Source organism: Electrophorus electricus, chromosome 13, assembly GCF_041902795.1.
Source record: "Electrophorus electricus isolate QZ-2024a chromosome 13, ASM4190279v1, whole genome shotgun sequence".
In the NCBI taxonomy this organism is placed as follows: Eukaryota; Metazoa; Chordata; class Actinopteri; order Gymnotiformes; family Gymnotidae; genus Electrophorus; species Electrophorus electricus.
This window is the reverse complement of record NC_137509.1, coordinates 20243557-20268686: the sequence shown is the minus strand read 5'-3', so window position 1 is coordinate 20268686 and position 25130 is coordinate 20243557. Positions and strand designations below refer to the sequence as shown.

Sequence of the window (25130 nt, the reverse complement as noted above, 5' to 3'; positions counted from 1 at the left end):
GAATCACTGCACTTCACATTCAGGCATGTGAGTTGGAGAGTAAATGAAAGTGATGCAAAAAAAACTTACAGCATCTGCTATTCCCAGGTGCTAACAGATAGTTTGAGTTAATTATTCACTGCACTTCAAATTTGAACATGATAGCTTGAACATAAATTAAAGGGATGGAATACAGTCTTACAGCACCTGCTATTCCCTGGTACTAAAAGATTTCTATTTAATCTGTACACTTCACATACAAGCTTGTCAGTTGCAGATTAGAGTAAAGTGATGCAACAAAAACTTACAGCATCTGCTATTCCCAGGTGCTAACAGATAGTTTTTTTAATTAATCACTGCACTTCACATCCTAGCATGTCATCTTGAAAGTAAATTAAAGTGATGCAAGAGAAGCTTAACAGCATCTCGTAGTCCAAGGTGCTAACAGATAGATTTTTGATGAATAACTGCACTTCACATTCAGGCATGTGAGTTGGAGAGTAAATGAAAGTGATGCAAAAAAAACTTACAGCATCGGCTATTCCCAGGTGCTAACAGATAGTTTTTTTTTTATTAATCACTGCACTTCACATTTGAGCATGTCAGCTTGAAAGTAAATTAAAGTGATGCAAGAAGAGCTTACAGCACCTGGTATTCCTAGGTAGAGTCCCACCTCAGTACTATCCAGGCCCAAACTTGCTTAGCTTCCAAGGTCAGATGAGATTGGACGTTCTCAAGCTGGTGTGGCCGTAAGCCTTAAACACTTACTCAAATTGCCTAATCATAGCAAATATGATCAAAGACCAATCTGACAATTTTTTTTATTAATCCCTGCACTTGACATTCTAGAATGTTATCTTGAATGTAAATTAAATGATGCAATAAAAGCTTACAACATCTGGTATACGGAGGCACTAACAGACAGTTTTTTGATGAATCACTGCACTTCACATTCAGGCATGTGAGTTGGAGAGTAAATGAAAGTGATGCAAAAAAAACTTACAGCATCTGCTATTCCCAGGTGCTAACAGATAGTTTGAGTTAATTATTCACTGCACTTCAAATTTGAACATGATAGCTTGAACATAAATTAAAGGGATGCAATACAATCTTACAGCACCTGCTATTCCCTGGTACTAAAATATTTCTATTTAATCTGTACACTTCACATACAAGCTTGTCAGTTGCAGATTAAAGTAAAGTGATGCAACAAAAACTTACAGCATCTGCTATTCCCAGGTGCTAACAGATAGTTTTTTTAATTAATCACTGCATTTCACATCCTAGCATGTCATCTTGACAGTAAATTAAAGTGATTCAAGAGAAGCTTACAGCATCTCGTAGTCCAAGGTGCTAACAGATAGATTTTTGATGAATAACTGCACTTCACATTCAGGCATGTGAGTTGGAGAGTAAATGAAAGTGATGCAAAAAAAACTTACAGCATCGGCTATTCCCAGGTGCTAACAGATAGTTTTTTTTTTATTAATCACTGCACTTCACATTTGAGCATGTCAGCTTGAAAGTAAATTAAAGTGATGCAAGAAGAGCTTACAGCACCTGGTATTCCTAGGTAGAGTCCCACCTCAGTACTATCCAGGCCCAAACTTGCTTAGCTTCCAAGGTCAGATGAGATTGGACGTTCTCAAGCTGGTGTGGCCGTAAGCCTTAAACACTTACTCAAATTGCCTAATCATAGCAAATATGATCAAAGACCAATCTGACAATTTTTTTTATTAATCCCTGCACTTGACATTCTAGAATGTTATCTTGATTGTAAATTAAATGATGCAATAAAAGCTTACAACATCTGGTATACGGAGGCACTAACAGACAGTTTTTTGATGAATCACTGCACTTCACATTCAGGCATGTGAGTTGGAGAGTAAATGAAAGTGATGCAAAAAAAACTTACAGCATCTGCTATTCCCAGGTGCTAACAGATAGTTTGAGTTAATTATTCACTGCACTTCAAATTTGAACATGATAGCTTGAACATAAATTAAAGGGATGCAATACAATCTTACAGCACCTGCTATTCCCTGGTACTAAAATATTTCTATTTAATCTGTACACTTCACATACAAGCTTGTCAGTTGCAGATTAAAGTAAAGTGATGCAACAAAAACTTACAGCATCTGCTATTCCCAGGTGCTAACAGATAGTTTTTTTAATTAATCACTGCATTTCACATCCTAGCATGTCATCTTGACAATAAATTAAAGTGATTCAAGAGAAGCTTACAGCATCTCGTAGTCCAAGGTGCTAACAGATAGTTTTTGATGAATCACTGCACTTCACATTCAGGCATGTGAGTTGGAGAGTAAATGAAAGTGATGCAAAAAAAACTTACAGCATCGGCTATTCCCAGGTGCTAACAGATAGTTTTTTTTATTAATCACTGCACTTCACATTTGAGCATGTCAGCTTGAAAGTAAATTAAAGTGATGCAAGAAAAGCTTACAGCACCTGGTATTCCTAGGTAGGGTCCCACCTCAGTACTATCCAGGCCCAAACTTGCTTAGCTTCCAAGGTCAGATGAGATTGGGCGTTCTCAAGCTGGTGTGGCCGTAAACCTTATACGCTTACTCAAATTGCCTAATCATAGCAAATATGATCAAAGACCAATCTGACAATTTTTTTTATTAATCCCTGCACTTGACATTCTAGACTGTTATCTTGAATGTAAATTAAATGATGCAATAAAAGCTTACAACATCTGGTATACGGAGGCACTAACAGACAGTTTTTTGATGAATCACTGCACTTCACATTCAGGCATGTGAGTTGGAGAGTAAATGAAAGTGATGCAAAAAAAACTTACAGCATCTGCTATTCCGAGGTGCTAACAGATAGTTTGAGTTAATTATTCACTGCACTTCAAATTTGAACATGATAGCTTGAACATAAATTAAAGGGATGCAATACAATCTTACAGCACCTGCTATTCCCTGGTACTAAAATATTTCTATTTAATCTGTACACTTCACATACAAGCTTGTCAGTTGCAGATTAAATTTAAGTGATTCAACAAAAACTTACAGCATCTGCTATTCCCAGGTGCCAACAGATAGTTTTTTTAATTAATCACTGCATTTCACATCCTAGCATGTCATCTTGACAGTAAATTAAAGTGATGCAAGAGAAGCTTACAGCATCTCGTAGTCCAAGGTGCTAACAGATAGTTTTTTGATGAATCACTGCACTTCACATTCAGGCATGTGAGTTGGAGAGTAAATGAAAGTGATGCAAAAAAAACTTACAGCATCTGCTATTCCCAGGTGCTAACAGATAGTTTTTTTTATTAATCACTGCACTTCACATTTGAGCATGTCAGCTTGAAAGTAAATTAAAGTGATGCAAGAAAAGCTTACAGCACCTGGTATTCCTAGGTAGAGCCCCACCTCAGTACTATCCAGGCCCAAACTTGCTTACCTTCCAAGGTAAGATGAGATTGGGCGTTCTCAAGCTGGTGTGGCCGTAAGCCTTAAGCACTTACTCAAATTGCCTAATCATAGCAAATATGATCAAAGACCAATCTGACAATTTTTTTTATTAATCCCTGCACTTGACATTCTAGAATGTTATCTTGAATGTAAATTAAATGATGCAATAAAAGCTTACAACATCTGGTATACGGAGGCACTAACAGACAGTTTTTTGATGAATCACTGCACTTCACATTCAGGCATGTGAGTTGGAGAGTAAATGAAAGTGATGCAAAAAAAATGTACAGCATCTGCTATTCCCAGGTGCTATCAGATAGTTTGAGTTAATTATTCACTGCACTTCAAATTTGAACATGATAGCTTGAACATACATTAAAGGGATGCAATACAATCTTACAGCACCTGCTATTCCCTGGTACTAAAATATTTCTATTTAATCTGTACACTTCACATACAAGCTTGTCAGTTGCAGATTAAAGTAAAGTGATGCAACAAAAACTTACAGCATCTGCTATTCCCAGGTGCTAACAGATAGTTTTTTTAATTAATCACTGCATTTCACATCCTAGCATGTCATCTTGACAATAAATTAAAGTGATTCAAGAGAAGCTTACAGCATCTCGTAGTCCAAGGTGCTAACAGATAGTTTTTGATGAATCACTGCACTTCACATTCAGGCATGTGAGTTGGAGAGTAAATGAAAGTGATGCAAAAAAAACTTACAGCATCGGCTATTCCCAGGTGCTAACAGATAGTTTTTTTTATTAATCACTGCACTTCACATTTGAGCATGTCAGCTTGAAAGTAAATTAAAGTGATGCAAGAAAAGCTTACAGCACCTGGTATTCCTAGGTAGGGTCCCACCTCAGTACTATCCAGGCCCAAACTTGCTTAGCTTCCAAGGTCAGATGAGGTTGGGCGTTCTCAAGCTGGTGTGGCCATAAGCCTTAAACACTTACTCAAATTGCCTAATCATAGCAAATATGATCAAAGACCAATCTGACAATTTTTTTTATTAATCCCTGCACTTGACATTCTAGAATGTTATCTTGAATGTAAATTAAATGATGCAATAAAAGCTTACAACATCTGGTATACGGAGGCACTAACAGACAGTTTTTTGATGAATCACTGCACTTCACATTCAGGCATGTGAGTTGGAGAGTAAATGAAAGTGATGCAAAAAAAACTTACAGCATCTGCTATTCCCAGGTGCTAACAGATAGTTTGAGTTAATTATTCACTGCACTTCAAATTTGAACATGATAGCTTGAACATAAATTAAAGGGATGGAATACAGTCTTACAGCACCTGCTATTCCCTGGTACTAAAATATTTCTATTTAATCTGTACACTTCACATACAAGCTTGTCAGTTGCAGATTAAAGTAAAGTGATGCAACAAAAACTTACAGCATCTGCTATTCCCAGGTGCTAACAGATAGTTTTTTTAATTAATCACTGCACTTCACATCCTAGCATGTCATCTTGAAAGTAAATTAAAGTGATGCAAGAGAAGCTTACAGCATCTCGTAGTCCAAGGTGCTAACAGATAGATTTTTGATGACTAACTGCACTTCACATTCAGGCATGTGAGTTGGAGAGTAAATGAAAGTGATGCAAAAAAAACTTACAGCATCGGCTATTCCCAGGTGCTAACAGATAGTTTTTTTTTATTAATCACTGCACTTCACATTTGAGCATGTCAGCTTGAAAGTAAATTAAAGTGATGCAAGAAAAGCTTACAGCACCTGGTATTAGTAGGTAGAGTCCCACCTCAGTACTATCCAGGCCCAAACTTGCTTAGCTTCCAAGGTCAGATGAGATTGGGCGTTCTCAAGCTGGTGTGGCCGTAAGCCTTAAACACTTACTCAAATTGCCTAATCATAGCAAATATGATCAAAGACCAATCTGACAATTTTTTTTATTACTCCCTGCACTTGACATTCTAGAATGTTATCTTGAATGTAATTAAATGATGCAATAAAAGCTTACAATACGGAGCTGGTATACGGAGGCACTAATTATTCACTGCACTTCAAATTTGAACATGATAGCTTGAACATAAATTAAAGGGATGCAATACAATCTTACAGCACCTGCTATTCCCTGGTACTAAAAGATTTCTATTTAATCTGTACACTTCACATACAAGCTTGTCAGTAGCAGATTAAATTAAAGTGATTCAACAAAAACTTACAGCATCTGCTATTCCCAGTTGCCAACAGATAGTTTTTTTAATCAATCACTGCATTTCACATCCTAGCATGTCATCTTGACAGTAAATTAAAGTGATGCAAGAGAAGCTTACAGCATCTCGTAGTCCAAGGTGCTAACAGATAGTTTTTTGATGAATCACTGCACTTCACATTCAGGCATGTGAGTTGGAGAGTAAATGAAAGTGATGCAAAAAAAACTTACAGCATCTGCTATTCCCAGGTGCTAACAGATAGTTTTTTTTATTAATCACTGCACTTCACATTTGAGCATGTTAGCTTGAAAGTAAATTAAAGTGATGCAAGAAAAGCTTACAGCACCTGGTATTCCTAGGTAGGGTCCCACCTCAGTACTATCCAGGCCCAAACTTGCTTAGCTTCCAAGGTCAGATGAGATTGGGCATTCTCAAGCTGGTGTGGCCGTAAGCCTTAAACACTTACTCTAATTGCCTAATCATAGCAAATATGATCAAAGACCAATCTGACAATTTTTTTTATTAATCCCTGCAATTGACATTCTAGAATGTTATCTTGAATGTAAATTAAATGATGCAATAAAAGCTTACAACATCTGGTATACGGAGGCACTAACAGACAGTTTTTTGATGAATCATTGCACTTTACATTCAGGCATGTGAGTTGGAGAGTAAATGAAAGTGATGCAAAAAAAACTTACAGCATCGGCTATTCCCAGGTGCTAACAGATAGTTTTTTTTATTAATCACTGCACTTCACATTTGAGCATGTCAGCTTGAAAGTAAATTAAAGTGATGCAAGAAAAGCTTACAGCACCTGGTATTCCTAGGTAGGGTCCCACCTCAGTACTATCCAGGCCCAAACTTGCTTAGCTTCCAAGGTCAGATGAGATTGGGCGTTCTCAAGCTGGTGTGGCCGTAAACCTTATACGCTTACTCAAATTGCCTAATCATAGCAAATATGATCAAAGACCAATCTGACAATTTTTTTTATTAATCCCTGCACTTGACATTCTAGACTGTTATCTTGAATGTAAATTAAATGATGCAATAAAAGCTTACAACATCTGGTATACGGAGGCACTAACAGACAGTTTTTTGATGAATCACTGCACTTCACATTCAGGCATGTGAGTTGGAGAGTAAATGAAAGTGATGCAAAAAAAACTTACAGCATCTGCTATTCCCAGGTGCTAACAGATAGTTTGAGTTAATTATTCACTGCACTTCAAATTTGAACATGATAGCTTGAACATAAATTAAAGGGATGGAATACAGTCTTACAGCACCTGCTATTCCCTGGTACTAAAAGATTTCTATTTAATCTGTACACTTCACATACAAGCTTGTCAGTTGCAGATTAGAGTAAAGTGATGCAACAAAAACTTACAGCATCTGCTATTCCCAGGTGCTAACAGATAGTTTTTTTAATTAATCACTGCACTTCACATCCTAGCATGTCATCTTGAAAGTAAATTAAAGTGATGCAAGAGAAGCTTAACAGCATCTCGTAGTCCAAGGTGCTAACAGATAGATTTTTGATGAATAACTGCACTTCACATTCAGGCATGTGAGTTGGAGAGTAAATGAAAGTGATGCAAAAAAAACTTACAGCATCGGCTATTCCCAGGTGCTAACAGATAGTTTTTTTTTATTAATCACTGCACTTCACATTTGAGCATGTCAGCTTGAAAGTAAATTAAAGTGATGCAAGAAGAGCTTACAGCACCTGGTATTCCTAGGTAGAGTCCCACCTCAGTACTATCCAGGCCCAAACTTGCTTAGCTTCCAAGGTCAGATGAGATTGGGCATTCTCAAGCTGGTGTGGCCGTAAGCCTTAAACACTTACTCAAATTGCCTAATCATAGCAAATATGATCAAAGACCAATCTGACAATTTTTTTTATTAATCCCTGCACTTGACATTCTAGAATGTTATCTTGAATGTAATTAAATGATGCAATAAAAGCTTACAATACGGAGCTGGTATACGGAGGCACTAATTATTCACTGCACTTCAAATTTGAACATGATAGCTTGAACATAAATTAAAGGGATGGAATACAGTCTTACAGCACCTGCTATTCCCTGGTACTAAAATATTTCTATTTAATCTGTACACTTCACATACAAGCTTGTCAGTTGCAGATTAGACTAAAGTGATGCAACAAAAACTTACAGCATCTGCTATTCCCAGGTGCTAACAGATAGTTTTTTTAATTAATCACTGCACTTCACATCCTAGCATGTCATCTTGAAAGTAAATTAAAGTGATGCAAGAGAAGCTTACAGCATCTCGTAGTCCAAGGTGCTAACAGATAGATTTTTGATGAATAACTGCACTTCACATTCAGGCATGTGAGTTGGAGAGTAAATGAAAGTGATGCAAAAAAAACTTACAGCATCGGCTATTCCCAGGTGCTAACAGATAGTTTTTTTTTATTAATCACTGCACTTCACATTTGAGCATGTCAGCTTGAAAGTAAATTAAAGTGATGCAAGAAGAGCTTACAGCACCTGGTATTCCTAGGTAGAGTCCCACCTCAGTACTATCCAGGCCCAAACTTGCTTAGCTTCCAAGGTCAAATGAGATTGCACTTTCTCAAGCTGGTGTGGCCGCAAGCCTTAAACACTTACTCAAATTGCCTAATCATAGCAAATATGATCAAAGACCAATCTGACAATTTTTTTTATTAATCCCTGCACTTGACATTCTAGAATGTTATCTTGAATGTAAATTAAATGATGCAATAAAAGCTTACAACATCTGGTATACGGAGGCACTAACAGACAGTTTTTTGATGAATCACTGCACTTCACATTCAGGCATGTGAGTTGGAGAGTAAATGAAAGTGATGCAAAAAAAACTTACAGCATCTGCTATTCCCAGGTGCTAACAGATAGTTTGAGTTAATTATTCACTGCACTTCAAATTTGAACATGATAGCTTGAACATAAATTAAAGGGATGCAATACAATCTTACAGCACCTGCTATTCCCTGGTACTAAAATATTTCTATTTAATCTGTACACTTCACATACAAGCTTGTCAGTTGCAGATTAAAGTAAAGTGATGCAACAAAAACTTACAGCATCTGCTATTCCCAGGTGCTAACAGATAGTTTTTTTAATTAATCACTGCATTTCACATCCTAGCATGTCATCTTGACAGTAAATTAAAGTGATTCAAGAGAAGCTTACAGCATCTCGTAGTCCAAGGTGCTAACAGATAGTTTTTGATGAATAACTGCACTTCACATTCAGGCATGTGAGTTGGAGAGTAAATGAAAGTGATGCAAAAAAAACTTACAGCATCTGCTATTCCCAGGTGCTAACAGATAGTTTGAGTTAATTATTCACTGCACTTCAAATTTGAACATGATAGCTTGAACATAAATTAAAGGGATGGAATACAGTCTTACAGCACCTGCTATTCCCTGGTACTAAAAGATTTCTATTTAATCTGTACACTTCACATACAAGCTTGTCAGTTGCAGATTAGAGTAAAGTGATGCAACAAAAACTTACAGCATCTGCTATTCCCAGGTGCTAACAGATAGTTTTTTTAATTAATCACTGCACTTCACATCCTAGCATGTCATCTTGAAAGTAAATTAAAGTGATGCAAGAGAAGCTTAACAGCATCTCGTAGTCCAAGGTGCTAACTGATAGATTTTTGATGAATAACTGCACTTCACATTCAGGCATGTGAGTTGGAGAGTAAATGAAAGTGATGCAAAAAAAACTTACAGCATCGGCTATTCCCAGGTGCTAACAGATAGTTTTTTTTTATTAATCACTGCACTTCACATTTGAGCATGTCAGCTTGAAAGTAAATTAAAGTGATGCAAGAAGAGCTTACAGCACCTGGTATTCCTAGGTAGAGTCCCACCTCAGTATTATCCAGGCCCAAACTTGCTTAGCTTCCAAGGTCAGATGAGATTGCACTTTCTCAAGCTGGTGTGGCCGTAAGCCTTAAACACTTACTCAAATTGCCTAATCATAGCAAATATGATCAAAGACCAATCTGACAATTTTTTTTATTAATCCCTGCACTTGACATTCTAGAATGTTATCTTGATTGTAAATTAAATGATGCAATAAAAGCTTACAACATCTGGTATACGGAGGCACTAACAGACAGTTTTTTGATGAATCACTGCACTTCACATTCAGGCATGTGAGTTGGAGAGTAAATGAAAGTGATGCAAAAAAAACTTACAGCATCTGCTATTCCCAGGTGCTAACAGATAGTTTGAGTTAATTATTCACTGCACTTCAAATTTGAACATGATAGCTTGAACATAAATTAAAGGGATGCAATACAATCTTACAGCACCTGCTATTCCCTGGTACTAAAATATTTCTATTTAATCTGTACACTTCACATACAAGCTTGTCAGTTGCAGATTAAAGTAAAGTGATGCAACAAAAACTTACAGCATCTGCTATTCCCAGGTGCTAACAGATAGTTTTTTTAATTAATCACTGCATTTCACATCCTAGCATGTCATCTTGACAGTAAATTAAAGTGATTCAAGAGAAGCTTACAGCATCTCGTAGTCCAAGGTGCTAACAGATAGTTTTTGATGAATAACTGCACTTCACATTCAGGCATGTGAGTTGGAGAGTAAATGAAAGTGATGCAAAAAAAACTTACAGCATCTGCTATTCCCAGGTGCTAACAGATAGTTTTTTTTATTAATCACTGCACTTCACATTTGAGCATGTCAGCTTGAAAGTAAATTAAAGTGATGCAAGAAAAGCTTACAGCACCTGGTATTCCTAGGTAGGGTCCCACCTCAGTACTATCCAGGCCCAAACTTGTTTAGCTTCCAAGGTCAGATGAGATTGGGCGTTCTCAAGCTGGTGTGGCCGTAAGCCTTAAACACTTACTCAAATTGCCTAATAATAGCAAATATGATCAAAGACCAATCTGACAATTTTTTTTATTAATCCCTGCACTTGACATTCTAGAATGTTATCTTGAATGTAAATTAAATGATGCAATAAAAGCTTACAACATCTGGTATACGGAGGCACTAACAGACAGTTTTTTGATGAATCACTGCACTTCACATTCAGGCATGTGAGTTGGAGAGTAAATGAAAGTGATGCAAAAAAAACTTACAGCATCTGCTATTCCCAGGTGCTAACAGATAGTTTTTTTTATTAATCACTGCACTTCACATTTGAGCATGTTAGCTTGAAAGTAAATTAAAGTGATGCAAGAAAAGCTTACAGCACCTGGTATTCCTAGGTAGGGTCCCACCTTAGTACTACCCAGGCCCAAACTTGCTTAGCTTCCAAGGTCAGATGAGATTGGGCGTTCTCAAGCTGGTGAGGCCGTAAGCCTTAAACACTTACTCAAATTGCCTAATCATAGCAAATATGATCAAAGACCAATCTGACAATTTTTTTATTAATCCCTGCACTTGACATTCTAGAATGTTATCTTGAATGTAAATTAAATGATGCAATAAAAGCTTACAACATCTGGTATACGGAGGCACTAACAGACAGTTTTTTGATGAATCACTGCACTTCACATTCAGGCATGTGAGTTGGAGAGTAAATGAAAGTGATGCAAAAAAAACTTACAGCATCTGCTATTCCCAGGTGCTAACAGATAGTTTGAGTTAATTATTCACTGCACTTCAAATTTGAACATGATAGCTTGAACATAAATTAAAGGGATGGAATACAGTCTTACAGCACCTGCTATTCCCTGGTACTAAAATATTTCTATTTAATCTGTACACTTCACATACAAGCTTGTCAGTTGCAGATTAAAGTAAAGTGATGCAACAAAAACTTACAGCATCTGCTATTCCCAGGTGCTAACAGATAGTTTTTTTAATTAATCACTGCACTTCACATCCTAGCATGTCATCTTGAAAGTAAATTAAAGTGATGCAAGAGAAGCTTACAGCATCTCGTAGTCCAAGGTGCTAACAGATAGATTTTTGATGAATAACTGCACTTCACATTCAGGCATGTGAGTTGGAGAGTAAATGAAAGTGATGCAAAAAAAACTTACAGCATCGGCTATTCCCAGGTGCTAACAGATAGTTTTTTTTTATTAATCACTGCACTTCACATTTGAGCATGTTAGCTTGAAAGTAAATTAAAGTGATGCAAGAAAAGCTTACAGCACCTGGTATTCCTAGGTAGGGTCCCACCTTAGTACTACCCAGGCCCAAACTTGCTTAGCTTCCAAGGTCAGATGAGATTGGGCGTTCTCAAGCTGGTGAGGCTGTAAGCCTTAAACACTTACTCAAATTGCCTAATCATAGCAAATATGATCAAAGACCAATCTGACAATTTTTTTATTAATCCCTGCACTTGACATTCTAGAATGTTATCTTGAATGTAAATTAAATGATGCAATAAAAGCTTACAACATCTGGTATACGGAGGCACTAACAGACAGTTTTTTGATGAATCACTGCACTTCACATTCAGGCATGTGAGTTGGAGAGTAAATGAAAGTGATGCAAAAAAAACTTACAGCATCTGCTATTCCCAGGTGCTAACAGATAGTTTGAGTTAATTATTCACTGCACTTCAAATTTGAACATGATAGCTTGAACATAAATTAAAGGGATGGAATACAGTCTTACAGCACCTGCTATTCCCTGGTACTAAAATATTTCTATTTAATCTGTACACTTCACATACAAGCTTGTCAGTTGCAGATTAAAGTAAAGTGATGCAACAAAAACTTACAGCATCTGCTATTCCCAGGTGCTAACAGATAGTTTTTTTAATTAATCACTGCACTTCACATCCTAGCATGTCATCTTGAAAGTAAATTAAAGTGATGCAAGAGAAGCTTACAGCATCTCGTAGTCCAAGGTGCTAACAGATAGATTTTTGATGAATAACTGCACTTCACATTCAGGCATGTGAGTTGGAGAGTAAATGAAAGTGATGCAAAAAAAACTTACAGCATCGGCTATTCCCAGGTGCTAACAGATAGTTTTTTTTTATTAATCACTGCACTTCACATTTGAGCATGTCAGCTTGAAAGTAAATTAAAGTGATGCAAGAAGAGCTTACAGCACCTGGTATTCCTAGGTAGAGTCCCACCTCAGTACTATCCAGGCCCAAACTTGCTTAGCTTCCAAGGTCAGATGAGATTGGACGTTCTCAAGCTGGTGTGGCCGTAAGCCTTAAACACTTACTCAAATTGCCTAATCATAGCAAATATGATCAAAGACCAATCTGACAATTTTTTTTATTAATCCCTGCACTTGACATTCTAGAATGTTATCTTGAATGTAAATTAAATGATGCAATAAAAGCTTACAACATCTGGTATACGGAGGCACTAACAGACAGTTTTTTGATGAATCACTGCACTTCACATTCAGGCATGTGAGTTGGAGAGTAAATGAAAGTGATGCAAAAAAAATGTACAGCATCTGCTATTCCCAGGTGCTATCAGATAGTTTGAGTTAATTATTCACTGCACTTCAAATTTGAACATGATAGCTTGAACATACATTAAAGGGATGCAATACAATCTTACAGCACCTGCTATTCCCTGGTACTAAAATATTTCTATTTAATCTGTACACTTCACATACAAGCTTGTCAGTTGCAGATTAAAGTAAAGTGATGCAACAAAAACTTACAGCATCTGCTATTCCCAGGTGCTAACAGATAGTTTTTTTAATTAATCACTGCATTTCACATCCTAGCATGTCATCTTGACAATAAATTAAAGTGATTCAAGAGAAGCTTACAGCATCTCGTAGTCCAAGGTGCTAACAGATAGTTTTTGATGAATCACTGCACTTCACATTCAGGCATGTGAGTTGGAGAGTAAATGAAAGTGATGCAAAAAAAACTTACAGCATCGGCTATTCCCAGGTGCTAACAGATAGTTTTTTTTATTAATCACTGCACTTCACATTTGAGCATGTCAGCTTGAAAGTAAATTAAAGTGATGCAAGAAAAGCTTACAGCACCTGGTATTCCTAGGTAGGGTCCCACCTCAGTACTATCCAGGCCCAAACTTGCTTAGCTTTCAAGGTCAGATGAGATTGGGCGTTCTCAAGCTGGTGTGGCCGTAAACCTTACACGCTTACTCAAATTGCCTAATCATAGCAAATATGATCAAAGACCAATCTGACAATTTTTTTTATTAATCCCTGCACTTGACATTCTAGACTGTTATCTTGAATGTAAATTAAATGATGCAATAAAAGCTTACAACATCTGGTATACGGAGGCACTAACAGACAGTTTTTTGATGAATCACTGCACTTCACATTCAGGCATGTGAGTTGGAGAGTAAATGAAAGTGATGCAAAGAAAACTTACAGCATCTGCTATTCCGAGGTGCTAACAGATAGTTTGAGTTAATTATTCACTGCACTTCAAATTTGAACATGATAGCTTGAACATAAATTAAAGGGATGCAATACAATCTTACAGCACCTGCTATTCCCTGGTACTAAAATATTTCTATTTAATCTGTACACTTCACATACAAGCTTGTCAGTTGCAGATTAAATTTAAGTGATTCAACAAAAACTTACAGCATCTGCTATTCCCAGGTGCCAACAGATAGTTTTTTTAATTAATCACTGCATTTCACATCCTAGCATGTCATCTTGACAGTAAATTAAAGTGATGCAAGAGAAGCTTACAGCATCTCGTAGTCCAAGGTGCTAACAGATAGTTTTTTGATGAATCACTGCACTTCACATTCAGGCATGTGAGTTGGAGAGTAAATGAAAGTGATGCAAAAAAAACTTACAGCATCGGCTATTCCCAGGTGCTAACAGATGGTTTTTTTTATTAATCACTGCACTTCACATTTGAGCATGTTAGCTTGAAAGTAAATTAAAGTGATGCAAGAAAAGCTTACAGCACCTGGTATTCCTAGGTAGGGTCCCACCTCAGTACTATCCAGGACCAAACTTGCTTAGCTTCCAAGGTCAGATGAGATTGGGCATTCTCAAGCTGGTGTGGCCGTAAGCCTTAAACACTTACTCAAATTGCCTAATCATAGCAAATATGATCAAAGACCAATCTGACAATTTTTTTTATTAATCCCTGCACTTGACATTCTAGAATGTTATCTTGAATGTAATTAAATGATGCAATAAAAGCTTACAATACGGAGCTGGTATACGGAGGCACTAATTATTCACTGCACTTCAAATTTGAACATGATAGCTTGAACATAAATTAAAGGGATGGAATACAGTCTTACAGCACCTGCTATTCCCTGGTACTAAAATATTTCTATTTAAACTGTACACTTCACATACAAGCTTGTCAGTTGCAGATTAGACTAAAGTGATGCAACAAAAACTTACAGCATCTGCTATTCCCAGGTGCTAACAGATAGTTTTTTTAATTAATCACTGCACTTCACATCCTAGCATGTCATCTTGAAAGTAAATTAAAGTGATGCAAGAGAAGCTTACAGCATCTCGTAGTCCAAGGTGCTAACAGATAGATTTTTGATGAATAACTGCACTTCACATTCAGGCATGTGAGTTGGAGAGTAAATGAAAGTGATGCAAAAAAAACTTACAGCATCGGCTATTCCCAGGTGCTAACAGATAGTTTTTTTTTATTAATCACTGCACTTCACATTTGAGCATGTCAGCTTGAAAGTAAATTAAAGTGATGCAAGAAGAGCTTACAGCACCTGGTATTCCTAGGTAGAGTCCCACCTCAGTACTATCCAGGCCCAAACTTGCTTAGCTTCCAAGGTCAAATGAGATTGCACTTTCTCAAGCTGGTGTGGCCGTAAGCCTTAAACACTTACTCAAATTGCCTAATCATAGCAAATATGATCAAAGACCAATCTGACAATTTTTTTTATTAATCCCTGCACTTGACATTCTAGAATGTTATCTTGAATGTAAATTAAATGATGCAATAAAAGCTTACAACATCTGGTATACGGAGGCACTAACAGACAGTTTTTTGATGAATCACTGCACTTCACATTCAGGCATGTGAGTTGGAGAGTAAATGAAAGTGATGCAAAAAAAACTTACAGCATCTGCTATTCCCAGGTGCTAACAGATAGTTTGAGTTAATTATTCACTGCACTTCAAATTTGAACATGATAGCTTGAACATAAATTAAAGGGATGGAATACAGTCTTACAGCACCTGCTATTCCCTGGTACTAAAAGATTTCTATTTAATCTGTACACTTCACATACAAGCTTGTCAGTTGCAGATTAGAGTAAAGTGATGCAACAAAAACTTACAGCATCTGCTATTCCCAGGTGCTAACAGATAGTTTTTTTAATTAATCACTGCACTTCACATCCTAGCATGTCATCTTGAAAGTAAATTAAAGTGATGCAAGAGAAGCTTAACAGCATCTCGTAGTCCAAGGTGCTAACAGATAGATTTTTGATGAATAACTGCACTTCACATTCAGGCATGTGAGTTGGAGAGTAAATGAAAGTGATGCAAAAAAAACTTACAGCATCTGCTATTCCCAGGTGCTAACAGATAGTTTGAGTTAATTATTCACTGCACTTCAAATTTGAACATGATAGCTTGAACATAAATTAAAGGGATGCAATACAATCTTACAGCACCTGCTATTCCCTGGTACTAAAATATTTCTATTTAATCTGTACACTTCACATACAAGCTTGTCAGTTGCAGATTAAAGTAAAGTGATGCAACAAAAACTTACAGCATCTGCTATTCCCAGGTGCTAACAGATAGTTTTTTTAATTAATCACTGCATTTCACATCCTAGCATGTCATCTTGACAGTAAATTAAAGTGATTCAAGAGAAGCTTACAGCATCTCGTAGTCCAAGGTGCTAACAGATAGTTTTTGATGAATAACTGCACTTCACATTCAGGCATGTGAGTTGGAGAGTAAATGAAAGTGATGCAAAAAAAACTTACAGCATCTGCTATTCCCAGGTGCTAACAGATAGTTTTTTTTATTAATCACTGCACTTCACATTTGAGCATGTCAGCTTGAAAGTAAATTAAAGTGATGCAAGAAAAGCTTACAGCACCTGGTATTCCTAGGTAGGGTCCCACCTCAGTACTATCCAGGCCCAAACTTGTTTAGCTTCCAAGGTCAGATGAGATTGGGCGTTCTCAAGCTGGTGTGGCCGTAAGCCTTAAACACTTACTCAAATTGCCTAATAATAGCAAATATGATCAAAGACCAATCTGACAATTTTTTTTATTAATCCCTGCACTTGACATTCTAGAATGTTATCTTGAATGTAAATTAAATGATGCAATAAAAGCTTACAACATCTGGTATACGGAGGCACTAACAGACAGTTTTTTGATGAATCACTGCACTTCACATTCAGGCATGTGAGTTGGAGAGTAAATGAAAGTGATGCAAAAAAAACTTACAGCATCTGCTATTCCCAGGTGCTAACAGATAGTTTTTTTTATTAATCACTGCACTTCACATTTGAGCATGTCAGCTTGAAAGTAAATTAAAGTGATGCAAGAAAAGCTTACAGCACCTGGTATTCCTAGGTAGAGCCCCACCTCAGTACTATCCAGGCCCAAACTTGCTTACCTTCCAAGGTAAGATGAGATTGGGCGTTCTCAAGCTGGTGTGGCCGTAAGCCTTAAGCACTTACTCAAATTGCCTAATCATAGCAAATATGATCAAAGACCAATCTGACAATTTTTTTTATTAATCCCTGCACTTGACATTCTAGAATGTTATCTTGAATGTAAATTAAATGATGCAATAAAAGCTTACAACATCTGGTATACGGAGGCACTAACAGACAGTTTTTTGATGAATCACTGCACTTCACATTCAGGCATGTGAGTTGGAGAGTAAATGAAAGTGATGCAAAAAAAATGTACAGCATCTGCTATTCCCAGGTGCTATCAGATAGTTTGAGTTAATTATTCACTGCACTTCAAATTTGAACATGATAGCTTGAACATACATTAAAGGGATGCAATACAATCTTACAGCACCTGCTATTCCCTGGTACTAAAATATTTCTATTTAATCTGTACACTTCACATACAAGCTTGTCAGTTGCAGATTAAAGTAAAGTGATGCAACAAAAACTTACAGCATCTGCTATTCCCAGGTGCTAACAGATAGTTTTTTTAATTAATCACTGCATTTCACATCCTAGCATGTCATCTTGACAATAAATTAAAGTGATTCAAGAGAAGCTTACAGCATCTCGTAGTCCAAGGTGCTAACAGATAGTTTTTGATGAATCACTGCACTTCACATTCAGGCATGTGAGTTGGAGAGTAAATGAAAGTGATGCAAAAAAAACTTACAGCATCGGCTATTCCCAGGTGCTAACAGATAGTTTTTTTTATTAATCACTGCACTTCACATTTGAGCATGTCAGCTTGAAAGTAAATTAAAGTGATGCAAGAAAAGCTTACAGCACCTGGTATTCCTAGGTAGGGTCCCACCTCAGTACTATCCAGGCCCAAACTTGCTTAGCTTCCAAGGTCAGATGAGGTTGGGCGTTCTCAAGCTGGTGTGGCCATAAGCCTTAAACACTTACTCAAATTGCCTAATCATAGCAAATATGATCAAAGACCAATCTGACAATTTTTTTTATTAATCCCTGCACTTGACATTCTAGAATGTTATCTTGAATGTAAATTAAATGATGCAATAAAAGCTTACAACATCTGGTATACGGAGGCACTAACAGACAGTTTTTTGATGAATCACTGCACTTCACATTCAGGCATGTGAGTTGGAGAGTAAATGAAAGTGATGCAAAAAAAACTTACAGCATCTGCTATTCCCAGGTGCTAACAGATAGTTTGAGTTAATTATTCACTGCACTTCAAATTTGAACATGATAGCTTGAACATAAATTAAAGGGATGGAATACAGTCTTACAGCACCTGCTATTCCCTGGTACTAAAATATTTCTATTTAATCTGTACACTTCACATACAAGCTTGTCAGTTGCAGATTAAAGTAAAGTGATGCAACAAAAACTTACAGCATCTGCTATTCCCAGGTGCTAACAGATAGTTTTTTTAATTAATCACTGCACTTCACATCCTAGCATGTCATCTTGAAAGTAAATTAAAGTGATGCAAGAGAAGCTTACAGCATCTCGTAGTCCAAGGTGCTAACAGATAGATTTTTGATGACTAACTGCACTTCACATTCAGGCATGTGAGTTGGAGAGTAAATGAAAGTGATGCAAAAAAAACTTACAGCATCGGCTATTCCCAGGTGCTAACAGATAGTTTTTTTTTATTAATCACTGCACTTCACATTTGAGCATGTCAGCTTGAAAGTAAATTAAAGTGATGCAAGAAAAGCTTACAGCACCTGTTATTAGTAGGTAGAGTCCCACCTCAGTACTATCCAGGCCCAAACTTGCTTAGCTTCCAAGGTCAGATGAGATTGGGCGTTCTCAAGCTGGTGTGGCCGTAAGCCTTAAACACTTACTCAAATTGCCTAATCATAGCAAATATGATCAAAGACCAATCTGACAATTTTTTTTATTACTCCCTGCACTTGACATTCTAGAATGTTATCTTGAATGTAATTAAATGATGCAATAAAAGCTTACAATACGGAGCTGGTATACGGAGGCACTAATTATTCACTGCACTTCAAATTTGAACATGATAGCTTGAACATAAATTAAAGGGATGCAATACAATCTTACAGCACCTGCTATTCCCTGGTACTAAAAGATTTCTATTTAATCTGTACACTTCACATACAAGCTTGTCAGTAGCAGATTAAATTAAAGTGATTCAACAAAAACTTACAGCATCTGCTATTCCCAGTTGCCAACAGATAGTTTTTTTAATCAATCACTGCATTTCACATCCTAGCATGTCATCTTGACAGTAAATTAAAGTGATGCAAGAGAAGCTTACAGCATCTCGTAGTCCAAGGTGCTAACAGATAGTTTTTTGATGAATCACTGCACTTCACATTCAGGCATGTGAGTTGGAGAGTAAATGAAAGTGATGCAAAAAAAACTTACAGCATCTGCTATTCCCAGGTGCTAACAGATAGTTTTTTTTATTAATCACTGCACTTCACATTTGAGCATGTTAGCTTGAAAGTAAATTAAAGTGATGCAAGAAAAGCTTACAGCACCTGGTATTCCTAGGTAGGGTCCCACCTCAGTACTATCCAGGCCCAAACTTGCTTAGCTTCCAAGGTCAGATGAGATTGGGCATTCTCAAGCTGGTGTGGCCGTAAGCCTTAAACACTTACTCTAATTGCCTAATCATAGCAAATATGATCAAAGACCAATCTGACAATTTTTTTTATTAATCCCTGCAATTGACATTCTAGAATGTTATCTTGAATGTAAATTAAATGATGCAATAAAAGCTTACAACATCTGGTATACGGAGGCACTAACAGACAGTTTTTTGATGAATCATTGCACTTTACATTCAGGCATGTGAGTTGGAGAGTAAATGAAAGTGATGCAAAAAAAACTTACAGCATCTGCTATTCCGAGGTGCTAACAGATAGTTTGAGTTAATTATTCACTGCACTTCAAATTTGAACATGATAGCTTGAACATAAATTAAAGGGATGCAATACAATCTTACAGCACCTGCTATTCCCTGGTACTAAAATATTTCTATTTAATCTGTACACTTCACATACAAGCTTGTCAGTTGCAGATTAAATTTAAGTGATTCAACAAAAACTTACAGCATCTGCTATTCCCAGGTGCCAACAGATAGTTTTTTTAATTAATCACTGCATTTCACATCCTAGCATGTCATCTTGACAGTAAATTAAAGTGATGCAAGAGAAGCTTACAGCATCTCGTAGTCCAAGGTGCTAACAGATAGTTTTTTGATGAATCACTGCACTTCACATTCAGGCATGTGAGTTGGAGAGTAAATGAAAGTGATGCAAAAAAAACTTACAGCATCGGCTATTCCCAGGTGCTAACAGATGGTTTTTTTTATTAATCACTGCACTTCACATTTGAGCATGTTAGCTTGAAAGTAAATTAAAGTGATGCAAGAAAAGCTTACAGCACCTGGTATTCCTAGGTAGGGTCCCACCTCAGTACTATCCAGGACCAAACTTGCTCAGCTTCCAAGGTCAGATGAGATTGGGCATTCTCAAGCTGGTGTGGCCGTAAGCCTTAAACACTTACTCAAATTGCCTAATCATAGCAAATATGATCAAAGACCAATCTGACAATTTTTTTTATTAATCCCTGCACTTGACATTCTAGAATGTTATCTTGAATTTAATTAAATGATGCAATAAAAGCTTACAATACGGAGCTGGTATACGGAGGCACTAATTATTCACTGCACTTCAAATTTGAACATGATAGCTTGAACATAAATTAAAGGGATGCAATACAATCTTACAGCACCTGCTATTCCCTGGTACTAAAAGATTTCTATTTAATCTGTACACTTCACATACAAGCTTGTCAGTAGCAGATTAAATTAAAGTGATTCAACAAAAACTTACAGCATCTGCTATTCCCAGTTGCCAACAGATAGTTTTTTTAATCAATCACTGCATTTCACATCCTAGCATGTCATCTTGACAGTAAATTAAAGTGATGCAAGAGAAGCTTACAGCATCTCGTAGTCCAAGGTGCTAACAGATAGTTTTTTGATGAATCACTGCACTTCACATTCAGGCATGTGAGTTGGAGAGTAAATGAAAGTGATGCAAAAAAAACTTACAGCATCTGCTATTCCCAGGTGCTAACAGATAGTTTTTTTTATTAATCACTGCACTTCACATTTGAGCATGTTAGCTTGAAAGTAAATTAAAGTGATGCAAGAAAAGCTTACAGCACCTGGTATTCCTAGGTAGGGTCCCACCTCAGTACTATCCAGGCCCAAACTTGCTTAGCTTCCAAGGTCAGATGAGATTGGGCATTCTCAAGCTGGTGTGGCCGTAAGCCTTAAACACTTACTCTAATTGCCTAATCATAGCAAATATGATCAAAGACCAATCTGACAATTTTTTTTATTAATCCCTGCAATTGACATTCTAGAATGTTATCTTGAATGTAAATTAAATGATGCAATAAAAGCTTACAACATCTGGTATACGGAGGCACTAACAGACAGTTTTTTGATGAATCATTGCACTTTACATTCAGGCATGTGAGTTGGAGAGTAAATGAAAGTGATGCAAAAAAAACTTACAGCATCTGCTATTCCGAGGTGCTAACAGATAGTTTGAGTTAATTATTCACTGCACTTCAAATTTGAACATGATAGCTTGAACATAAATTAAAGGGATGCAATACAATCTTACAGCACCTGCTATTCCCTGGTACTAAAATATTTCTATTTAATCTGTACACTTCACATACAAGCTTGTCAGTTGCAGATTAAATTTAAGTGATTCAACAAAAACTTACAGCATCTGCTATTCCCAGGTGCCAACAGATAGTTTTTTTAATTAATCACTGCATTTCACATCCTAGCATGTCATCTTGACAGTAAATTAAAGTGATGCAAGAGAAGCTTACAGCATCTCGTAGTCCAAGGTGCTAACAGATAGTTTTTTGATGAATCACTGCACTTCACATTCAGGCATGTGAGTTGGAGAGTAAATGAAAGTGATGCAAAAAAAACTTACAGCATCGGCTATTCCCAGGTGCTAACAGATGGTTTTTTTTATTAATCACTGCACTTCACATTTGAGCATGTTAGCTTGAAAGTAAATTAAAGTGATGCAAGAAAAGCTTACAGCACCTGGTATTCCTAGGTAGGGTCCCACCTCAGTACTATCCAGGACCAAACTTGCTCAGCTTCCAAGGTCAGATGAGATTGGGCATTCTCAAGCTGGTGTGGCCGTAAGCCTTAAACACTTACTCAAATTGCCTAATCATAGCAAATATGATCAAAGACCAATCTGACAATTTTTTTTATTAATCCCTGCACTTGACATTCTAGAATGTTATCTTGAATTTAATTAAATGATGCAATAAAAGCTTACAATACGGAGCTGGTATACGGAGGCACTAATTATTCACTGCACTTCAAATTTGAACATGATAGCTTGAACATAAATTAAAGGGATGCAATACAATCTTACAGCACCTGCTATTCCCTGGTACTAAAATATTTCTATTTAATCTGTACACTTCACATACAAGCTTGTCAGTTGCAGATTAGACTAAAGTGATGCAACAAAAACTTACAGCATCTGCTATTCCCAGGTGCTAACAGATAGTTTTTTTAATTAATCACTGCACTTCACATCCTAGCATGTCATCTTGAAAGTAAATTAAAGTGATGCAAGAGAAGCTTACAGCATCTCGTAGTCCAAGGTGCTAACAGATAGATTTTTGATGAATAACTGCACTTCACATTCAGGCATGTGAGTTGGAGAGTAAATGAAAGTGATGCAAAAAAAACTTACAGCATCGGCTATTCCCAGGTGCTAACAGATAGTTTTTTTTTATTAATCACTGCACTTCACATTTGAGCATGTCAGCTTGAAAGTAAATTAAAGTGATGCAAGAAGAGCTTACAGCACCTGGTATTCCTAGGTAGAGTCCCACCTCAGTACTATCCAGGCCCAAACTTGCTTAGCTTCCAAGGTCAAATGAGATTGCACTTTCTCAAGCTGGTGTGGCCGTAAGCCTTAAACACTTACTCAAATTGCCTAATCATAGCAAATATGATCAAAGACCAATCTGACAATTTTTTTTATTAATCCCTGCACTTGACATTCTAGAATGTTATCTTGAATGTAAATTAAATGATGCAATAAAAGCTTACAACATCTGGTATACGGAGGCACTAACAGACAGTTTTTTGATGAATCACTGCACTTCACATTCAGGCATGTGAGTTGGAGAGTAAATGAAAGTGATGCAAAAAAAACTTACAGCATCTGCTATTCCCAGGTGCTAACAGATAGTTTGAGTTAATTATTCACTGCACTTCAAATTTGAACATGATAGCTTGAACATAAATTAAAGGGATGGAATACAGTCTTACAGCACCTGCTATTCCCTGGTACTAAAAGATTTCTATTTAATCTGTACACTTCACATACAAGCTTGTCAGTTGCAGATTAGAGTAAAGTGATGCAACAAAAACTTACAGCATCTGCTATTCCCAGGTGCTAACAGATAGTTTTTTTAATTAATCACTGCACTTCACATCCTAGCATGTCATCTTGAAAGTAAATTAAAGTGATGCAAGAGAAGCTTAACAGCATCTCGTAGTCCAAGGTGCTAACAGATAGATTTTTGATGAATAACTGCACTTCACATTCAGGCATGTGAGTTGGAGAGTAAATGAAAGTGATGCAAAAAAAACTTACAGCATCGGCTATTCCCAGGTGCTAACAGATAGTTTTTTTTTATTAATCACTGCACTTCACATTTGAGCATGTCAGCTTGAAAGTAAATTAAAGTGATGCAAGAAGAGCTTACAGCACCTGGTATTCCTAGGTAGAGTCCCACCTCAGTACTATCCAGGCCCAAACTTGCTTAGCTTCCAAGGTCAGATGAGATTGGGCATTCTCAAGCTGGTGTGGCCGTAAGCCTTAAACACTTACTCAAATTGCCTAATCATAGCAAATATGATCAAAGACCAATCTGACAATTTTTTTTATTAATCCCTGCACTTGACATTCTAGAATGTTATCTTGAATGTAATTAAATGATGCAATAAAAGCTTACAATACGGAGCTGGTATACGGAGGCACTAATTATTCACTGCACTTCAAATTTGAACATGATAGCTTGAACATAAATTAAAGGGATGGAATACAGTCTTACAGCACCTGCTATTCCCTGGTACTAAAATATTTCTATTTAATCTGTACACTTCACATACAAGCTTGTCAGTTGCAGATTAGACTAAAGTGATGCAACAAAAACTTACAGCATCTGCTATTCCCAGGTGCTAACAGATAGTTTTTTTAATTAATCACTGCACTTCACATCCTAGCATGTCATCTTGAAAGTAAATTAAAGTGATGCAAGAGAAGCTTACAGCATCTCGTAGTCCAAGGTGCTAACAGATAGATTTTTGATGAATAACTGCACTTCACATTCAGGCATGTGAGTTGGAGAGTAAATGAAAGTGATGCAAAAAAAACTTACAGCATCGGCTATTCCCAGGTGCTAACAGATAGTTTTTTTTTATTAATCACTGCACTTCACATTTGAGCATGTCAGCTTGAAAGTAAATTAAAGTGATGCAAGAAGAGCTTACAGCACCTGGTATTCCTAGGTAGAGTCCCACCTCAGTACTATCCAGGCCCAAACTTGCTTAGCTTCCAAGGTCAAATGAGATTGCACTTTCTCAAGCTGGTGTGGCCGCAAGCCTTAAACACTTACTCAAATTGCCTAATCATAGCAAATATGATCAAAGACCAATCTGACAATTTTTTTTATTAATCCCTGCACTTGACATTCTAGAATGTTATCTTGAATGTAAATTAAATGATGCAATAAAAGCTTACAACATCTGGTATACGGAGGCACTAACAGACAGTTTTTTGATGAATCACTGCACTTCACATTCAGGCATGTGAGTTGG

At 36.9% G+C, this 25130-nt stretch overlaps 29 pseudogenes; all 29 read right to left on the bottom strand.

The window, feature by feature from the left end:
* Positions 1-615: 615 nt before the first annotated feature.
* On the bottom strand, positions 616-734 carry LOC145647846 (5S ribosomal RNA; annotated as a pseudogene).
* Positions 735-1527: 793 nt separating this feature from the next.
* LOC145647845 (5S ribosomal RNA) lies at positions 1528-1646 on the bottom strand (annotated as a pseudogene).
* A 790-nt stretch (positions 1647-2436) lies between these two features.
* LOC145647091 (5S ribosomal RNA) lies at positions 2437-2555 on the bottom strand (annotated as a pseudogene).
* A 791-nt stretch (positions 2556-3346) lies between these two features.
* On the bottom strand, positions 3347-3465 carry LOC145650469 (5S ribosomal RNA; annotated as a pseudogene).
* A 790-nt stretch (positions 3466-4255) lies between these two features.
* On the bottom strand, positions 4256-4374 carry LOC145649093 (5S ribosomal RNA; annotated as a pseudogene).
* A 792-nt stretch (positions 4375-5166) lies between these two features.
* Positions 5167-5285, bottom strand: LOC145649861 (5S ribosomal RNA; annotated as a pseudogene).
* A 667-nt stretch (positions 5286-5952) lies between these two features.
* LOC145647367 (5S ribosomal RNA) lies at positions 5953-6071 on the bottom strand (annotated as a pseudogene).
* A 352-nt stretch (positions 6072-6423) lies between these two features.
* Positions 6424-6542, bottom strand: LOC145647089 (5S ribosomal RNA; annotated as a pseudogene).
* Positions 6543-7335: 793 nt separating this feature from the next.
* On the bottom strand, positions 7336-7454 carry LOC145647176 (5S ribosomal RNA; annotated as a pseudogene).
* A 668-nt stretch (positions 7455-8122) lies between these two features.
* Positions 8123-8241, bottom strand: LOC145644149 (5S ribosomal RNA; annotated as a pseudogene).
* A 1231-nt stretch (positions 8242-9472) lies between these two features.
* On the bottom strand, positions 9473-9591 carry LOC145644550 (5S ribosomal RNA; annotated as a pseudogene).
* Positions 9592-10381: 790 nt separating this feature from the next.
* Positions 10382-10500, bottom strand: LOC145647236 (5S ribosomal RNA; annotated as a pseudogene).
* A 352-nt stretch (positions 10501-10852) lies between these two features.
* Positions 10853-10971, bottom strand: LOC145647062 (5S ribosomal RNA; annotated as a pseudogene).
* Positions 10972-11762: 791 nt separating this feature from the next.
* LOC145647268 (5S ribosomal RNA) lies at positions 11763-11881 on the bottom strand (annotated as a pseudogene).
* Positions 11882-12672: 791 nt separating this feature from the next.
* LOC145647843 (5S ribosomal RNA) lies at positions 12673-12791 on the bottom strand (annotated as a pseudogene).
* A 790-nt stretch (positions 12792-13581) lies between these two features.
* Positions 13582-13700, bottom strand: LOC145648749 (5S ribosomal RNA; annotated as a pseudogene).
* A 791-nt stretch (positions 13701-14491) lies between these two features.
* On the bottom strand, positions 14492-14610 carry LOC145649377 (5S ribosomal RNA; annotated as a pseudogene).
* Positions 14611-15278: 668 nt separating this feature from the next.
* On the bottom strand, positions 15279-15397 carry LOC145643654 (5S ribosomal RNA; annotated as a pseudogene).
* Positions 15398-16627: 1230 nt separating this feature from the next.
* LOC145647233 (5S ribosomal RNA) lies at positions 16628-16746 on the bottom strand (annotated as a pseudogene).
* Positions 16747-17098: 352 nt separating this feature from the next.
* On the bottom strand, positions 17099-17217 carry LOC145650468 (5S ribosomal RNA; annotated as a pseudogene).
* A 790-nt stretch (positions 17218-18007) lies between these two features.
* On the bottom strand, positions 18008-18126 carry LOC145649092 (5S ribosomal RNA; annotated as a pseudogene).
* A 792-nt stretch (positions 18127-18918) lies between these two features.
* Positions 18919-19037, bottom strand: LOC145650659 (5S ribosomal RNA; annotated as a pseudogene).
* A 667-nt stretch (positions 19038-19704) lies between these two features.
* LOC145647366 (5S ribosomal RNA) lies at positions 19705-19823 on the bottom strand (annotated as a pseudogene).
* Positions 19824-20614: 791 nt separating this feature from the next.
* LOC145650833 (5S ribosomal RNA) lies at positions 20615-20733 on the bottom strand (annotated as a pseudogene).
* Positions 20734-21400: 667 nt separating this feature from the next.
* Positions 21401-21519, bottom strand: LOC145647365 (5S ribosomal RNA; annotated as a pseudogene).
* A 791-nt stretch (positions 21520-22310) lies between these two features.
* Positions 22311-22429, bottom strand: LOC145650832 (5S ribosomal RNA; annotated as a pseudogene).
* A 668-nt stretch (positions 22430-23097) lies between these two features.
* On the bottom strand, positions 23098-23216 carry LOC145643653 (5S ribosomal RNA; annotated as a pseudogene).
* A 793-nt stretch (positions 23217-24009) lies between these two features.
* LOC145647174 (5S ribosomal RNA) lies at positions 24010-24128 on the bottom strand (annotated as a pseudogene).
* A 668-nt stretch (positions 24129-24796) lies between these two features.
* LOC145644147 (5S ribosomal RNA) lies at positions 24797-24915 on the bottom strand (annotated as a pseudogene).
* Between the last annotated feature and the right edge of the window lie 215 nt (positions 24916-25130).